Source organism: Cyprinodon variegatus, unplaced genomic scaffold (genome assembly GCF_000732505.1).
Source record: "Cyprinodon variegatus isolate N-32 unplaced genomic scaffold, C_variegatus-1.0 Scaffold279, whole genome shotgun sequence".
NCBI lineage: Eukaryota > Metazoa > Chordata > Actinopteri > Cyprinodontiformes > Cyprinodontidae > Cyprinodon > Cyprinodon variegatus.
Window position 1 is genome coordinate 532133 of NW_015150732.1, and position 6674 is coordinate 538806.

At 39.9% G+C, this 6674-nt stretch overlaps 1 protein-coding gene across 10 annotated transcripts in view; it reads right to left on the reverse strand.

Annotated features, from left to right (window-relative positions):
* nrxn3 (neurexin 3) overlaps positions 1 to 6674 on the reverse strand; it is a 380526-nt gene that overhangs the window by 192290 nt on the left and 181562 nt on the right. The gene's annotated exons all lie outside the window — the stretch shown is intronic.

Consider the following 6674-nt stretch of genomic DNA (forward strand, 5'->3'; position numbering starts at 1 on the left):
TATATGGTTGCTATTACTTAAATGTGTTAATTAATAGGTTTTATGGAGGATCCCAATCAACCCAGTTTTACTGTTCCCATTTGATTAGTTCAGTAAATATAAACTGGGTGTAATTAGCAGTAAAATTTCATGAGCTGATGCCGTCGTCACAGCTGGTATCACTGGACTCCCCATTGCAGCTCCACGGTATTGTGTTTTTCAGGAAGAGGATTGTGCACAAGGGTTTAATGTGATAAAAAAAAAAGAAGCCTACATGTGCTGTGCCCCCCCCTTCTCTTTTCCTCCTAAACCTGTGCCTTATTGAGGCTGACAATGGACAAGAGCAGCTCGGCAAAAAGTAATTATGAGGAAAAACTGCATAGCTGCCCACGCAATCATGTGTGTCAGAGGCCACACAACAAAACATGCAGCGTGCTTAAATGAGTCTGACAAGCCCTGAGAATATTAATTTTCTGTCTCTTGATTTTATCTCCTATCACATGTGTTATTAAGCCTTTCCTCATCAAAGCCACACTATTTTAAATGATGAATAGTTGACTGGATTGGCGATTGGCCGCCTAGAGATGCCTGTGATGCTGAGGGAGGTTACCAAAGAGGTCAGGAGCACTTGGTGTACATTCAAACATGAGCATGGAGTCACATCTACACAATCTAAAGACATGTCTCCTGGGCAGCTAACCCTGCTGAGGTTGGTCGGTCAGGTCTGATTGGGGTGCTGACCAAAATGAGATGGTGGACGCCCCCCTGTCCTTGTGCTGAATAGCATGGAGACAGTCTGTAATAACTGCCACTTACAGACACTCACATGAACACACAACCATGCACATAATTGCCGGCACGCACCACAGTCCAAAGAAGTCAGAAGTTGGAATTACAGGTTCTCCCCTCTGATTGCGGACCCCTCAGAGTGTGCAGGCTCTGTCAGCTCTGTGCAGGTACACAAAGACTCATTACATGCTGCACAGACCAAATCAGCACACCTCTGCATTTGGAAAGTAACCTAGCAGGTGCGCTGGGGCTGCAGAGGCTAATAAGTACTTTGGAAAAGCCACTCAACTTGTTTTCATTCCAAAATAGAAGCCAGGAATAAAATCTTTTGCTACAACTTGATAAGGTTTTCTTATAAACATGCATGAATGTGTTTGTTTTGCATTCTTTATTAAATCACTGATTGGCACAAAGTCCTGATTGTTAAGAGTTATTGTGAAAGCTTGTAAAAGTCCCTGATCCAGATTGCTTGGTGTATGTTTGTAGAATTTCAGAAAGCAATCAAATCCAGTTTGAAGTGCTACTGAAGAATGAGTGAAGAAAATGTTTGATTCTTGAGAATATTAGCTTTTAGACCTAAAAAGAAACACTTTAAAGAGTTGCTCAGACATGGTGTTTAGAGATCCTAGTCTGGCAGCAATCTTTCAGCCTGGTGAAGGTTCTGTCTAAACAATTGTGCCTCCTTAATAAAATAAACAATAAATAATTTAACTTTATTAATTTCACATTGGAGAAATTTACCTCAGTATTTAACCCATCCACCTGGGAAGTAGTGGGCTGCCATCGTGGGGCGCCCGGGGAGCAGTGTGGGACTAAGGGTCTTGCTCAGAGACCCAGAGTGGCAGTCTGGGGGGTTGGAGCTCAAACTCTGAAACTCAGGATTCCAAGCTCTATGACCTAACCACTAGGACACCACTATTCCACAGCCTTAAGCCATTTGCTTTAGCTAAATCATTTTCAGTCACACATGCATGAACATTGCTTTTTCTGTAGATCAATGTTGGTTAAAATGTCCTTAAAGTTTGAATTATTCAAATTTACAACGCAACTTTAGTCAATGTTCTACTTAAGCCCCATTTACACTAACCTTTTGAAAGTTTGCCAAGAACGGTCTGAGCACGGTAACCGGTAACCAACTGATGAGTGTAAATGGAACGCAACTGAACAGGACTGTGCCAGATGACTGAACCGCAGCAAATCTAGTACTAGTTCAACAGTAGAGCTCAGCACGGTTCAGTTCTTGCTCGGTTCTCTGATAGCAAAGAGCATATGTGCAGACCGCTCCATCTCCTATTTACAGTCAGCGGACTCATTTCACGGGTTTTCCGGTTTGTCCATCTTTGCGATGTATAGATCTCCTCACTTGTTCACAACATAAACGTCCTCTAAGCCTATTAACAATAAATGGTATCAAAAGAGCATGGTGTGACCAGGGATGATGCAGAGCCTGAGGTTCTCATTGAAATTTGGGTGACGGACGCTATCCAGACACATAAGTTCCTGAATCTTATGGCCGCTATTTTTTGTGTGTAATTCCCTCCTTGATAGGAGGTGAGGAGTCGTACTAGCGTGAAGTGCAAATGGTCGTAGGTAAGCTTGGCTTCCAAGCTTGGTCCAAACTCAATGGCTGGCCCAGGGCTTCCAAATCCTGTTTGTGGTACTGCTCAAGGATAACTCAACAAAAACTGTAAAACAGTTTGATGCAATAACGGCCGGCATGATGTGGTAAATCTAATTTTATTGGGAATTGACATAGTATTAGATCACAAAAAAGAGTAAATAAAAAGCTGAAAATAAAAAAATAAAATTCTGGTAACCTTCAGGCATATGTTGCAACAGCTCCCTGAGCTTTGACCATCGTTATCCAGGTACACAACAGTGCCAGAGATCCTTCCACTCCAAATAAAAAGACAATATTCTCATTTTATAGTTTCTAGCTTTCCAGACTCAAACTTGAGATGTCCATTGAAACAAAAATCTAAAAATAACTACTAATCTCCTATTATCGCAGGATTATAATTTTTTTTTCTAGTCATCTTGTTATATTTAAGAGCACGGTTCCACTGTACAGTATATATGCACAATACTACAGCTTAACTAATATAAACTTATCAGAAACAGGGCACTATGTTGTACTTTTAAGCAAGCCATTCTGAAACAAATGTATTGTGACTAATGGAACGTTGTGTTAATGTCAGAAAAATCCATTAGAATTAAAGCAAACTGCAGCTATATGAAGAAGATTGTAACATATTCTGTTAGCGTCATTATGCAGTGAAATAGAGATGCCAGATAATGTGTTTCAACACTTTGAATCTGTCAGCTCCCCCATGTATTAAACATATCATTTTCCTCCTTATGTCCCTACTCTAACCTCCCCCCCGCCCCGAAAATCTATCTCAGCCGTCAATCTGCACGAATGGAGTTTCCATGAGGAAACAACATCTTAGGAATGCTGAGCATCCAATCACAGGAGTATCCACATGTGCACACATAAGAAGCTGATATGGTTTCACCAGAAAGCCAAGAGATAAGAGGCTTCAAGGATAACGGCCGATAAAGGGGGGGAGAGAGAGAGAAAAGCAGGAATTATTTCTTTCATCTGCTATCACACCAGATCTAGGCGAAGCAGAATGCGGTGTATTAGGTTAGCTACGTGAATCTAGAAGAACAGTGTAAAACAGAAATTAATATTAAAGCAGCTGTTTGAAAGGCTTCATTGAGTTGCACTCATATCTAAAGATCTAGTACACCATCTTAGCAATCATCTCTACTGGAAGTAAATGGGAAAAAGTATTTTATTCACAACAAAAACTGTTCAGGGATTTACTGTTTGGACACTGCAACATAAAGACTACAGTACTTAGTCTAGAGATGCAAACTGTAAAGTTAACCACTATGAAAGATTAGACTTTCCCATTTTTGGATGTTACCAACGCAAATCAGCATTAGATAAATATGTAAAAAAAAAACAAAACAAAAAAAAAATTTGGGGGTTTAAGAATTTGTCTCAGGAACCCAGAGTGCAGGATGTGGGGATCAAACCAGGTACTCGCAACCTTCTTAAAACACAAGTGCACTGCTCTAATCACTAGGCCAGCACACCCCAAATAGCAGGGCTATGACTGAAAGAATAAAAAGTGAAATTCAGAGATTTAATTTCAACATAGTTTCATTTAATTTTATTTAGCATTTAACTCAATATTTAGACGAGACATTAGTTATTTTAATCCCATCCATCCATCCATCCATCCATCCATCCATCCATCCATCCATCCATCCATCCATCCATCCATCCATCCATCCATCCATCCATCACTGTACAGTACATATAAATGTATTTGGATTGAGTTCAAGATAAAACTAAAGGATCTACAAAGTCTTCTAAACTACTGAAAATAATGCCAAACAATTTTATTTGAATTACATTTTTCCAATCTCTTACATAATCCTGCCTGCAGGTTCACTTCATGTTTAAAGTATGGATGGATGGTGCATATCTTAAACAAAATGTGAAGGAATTGCCTCAGCACACTGAATAACTACATTGTATGCAGCCATTACAGAAAATGTTTTTGTTCACACCCCACTGCCCACTTGTATGTGACATATCAGCTGCTATCACTGAGCAATCTTCTATACTGCTTTATCTGCAGTACCCTCTGGCTTCTCCACAACCACTAAATCCCTGGATTTGTTTCTGCATTTTCCTACAATTCCAATCATATCTCCATTCTAGAGAAAACATTTGTATAATGTAAAAATGTTTTCTTAACAGGAAGAGTTGGTTTTGCTATTTTACACAATGTGCAAATGAAAAAGTTTAATTAGCAAAGCTTACATCTGAGCTAATGACATTTCGACATTTCTACCTGCTGCAGAAATATCATGAAATCCCCATTTGGCCGAGAAATGAACTTTTCCACCCGATTAGTGCCACTGGTTTCATTTATATGGCCATTAAATCCCAAGAAGTGTCTGCACTTTTTTTCAAATTCCTTCTTAGCAGAGCTGCACATCGGTATTCACTTCTGGGTAAAACGGTCAAGAGTACTCACTTGTGCAAAGTATTTTCAAGCAGTACAAGCAATTTAACCTTTGGTTGCTGAAATCTAGCTGTTTATTCACAGCAGCCCCCTCAAAGATCTAATCCCCCATTCAGACAGATTTTCAACCTCCTTTACAATTTGCTGCATAAAGGGCTCGATCACACACACTCACACAAGCACAGCTTCCTCGTGTGCCGGGTTAACTTGTCCTGAGGATACCGAGCGTCCGAAGGGCAGCAACACTGCTGAGCCCAAACAAATTCAGCCAGCCCATGAAATGAGGCGTGATGCAGGACTCGTGCGTAATTTCTCTTGATGGTGTCTCAACGTGTTTTAAAGTCGTTTATATAACGACGGTGGTGATTCATTGAGGAAGGGGAGCAGAAATGGAGCAGAAAAAGAGCATATTGACTCTATGGAGGGTCCCGCAAGTTATTTCCCCGCACGTACAATAAGGCAGTTAGCAGAAGGTCAGTGACATGATATAAGCTCTCGGGGTCGACAAGGCGACACGGTGGCACCAACAAAGCAAAAAAACACAAGTGCCTCTTCTTTTCAATTACCTTTGGGGAACAAGGCAGTAAAAATGTAATTGAAAAGCACAGCTTCCAGAAGAGAGAAATAATTATGAAAAAAAATCACTATTTACACGCTTGGTTGCCTTTTCAAGCAAAGCAAAGTGAGAATTACCTCCTTGTGGCAATCTAGCACATGCAACACCTTAACGTGATATGAGAGGACACATATATCTATATATACAGCGCAGTCTCTAGTGTCTCTCCCCTGTGAAGTGAAAATGAGATAGGAAATCTAAAAAAAATTGTGACAAAAATATGTTTCCTAAAAGTAGTGAAACAAAGTGGAGAGTAAGTAAAATAAACTTTCCTGGGAAAGAAAGCAGAGTCAGCTGTCAGAACTCTTTGTGCTTCCTCTCAGTTTCTCCTGGCACATGTTAGGAGAAGCCAGGTGGCTTTGCTCTAACCGCAGGATCACGGAAGTGGAGATTAAGAATCGCTTGGAATACTCCAACAGCCAGGGATGTTCTCCGTGATTAGAGAAGCTTAGGTTGCAGCACTGCCAAAGGAGATACTAAATCATCACTTTTTTTGAGCTATTCACAGAGTGACTGCTTTCAAAGCGACTTACGCTACCAACTGGGAGTGTATTTCTAGCAGCGGTTGCCATATTCCAGGATAAAATTATAAGCCATTATTAAAATGTAAGAAGTCTTTACGCAGCGCTATCTAGAAATCTGAAAGAGATAGGCTGTCAGGCGCTTATTGCAGTATCAAGAAAAATGGCTGAAGATCTCAGAAGACACATAAATTGGCAGGTGGAGATTTGAGATCCACCAGTTTAAAAGGTAGAAGGCCTACATTTCTGGCTGAGGAGGTTATTTTTACATGATTGCAGGGGTATGTAATTGCAATGTCAATCTTCAGGTCTGTGACAGGACTTTAAAGCAAGTTCTCATTCTTGTAGGATCAGGAGGAGCGTTACTTACAAAAATAAATGTTATGTTCTGTATACAAGTCTCAGCTTTAAGCCACTACAGTAATTCACATCAGCAGATAGTAGTAGCTAAGATTTCAATATAGCTTTCTCTGGATATAATTATTGAGTGCGTTTGACATTAACTGCCTGTGCTCTTCTTTAGCAACCCCACAGCAAACTATATTTTTGTTTACATATCTGCTATTGTAAGAAAACATGATGGTTTCTGCCTTGTATGCAAATATTTTCTGTGAAAATTAATTTGAATAAAATTGATCAATTTTGTCACACATTCAGGTTTGAAGACTCACTCTGCTTAAAAAATGAAATATCTATCTATCTATCTATCTATCTATCTATCTA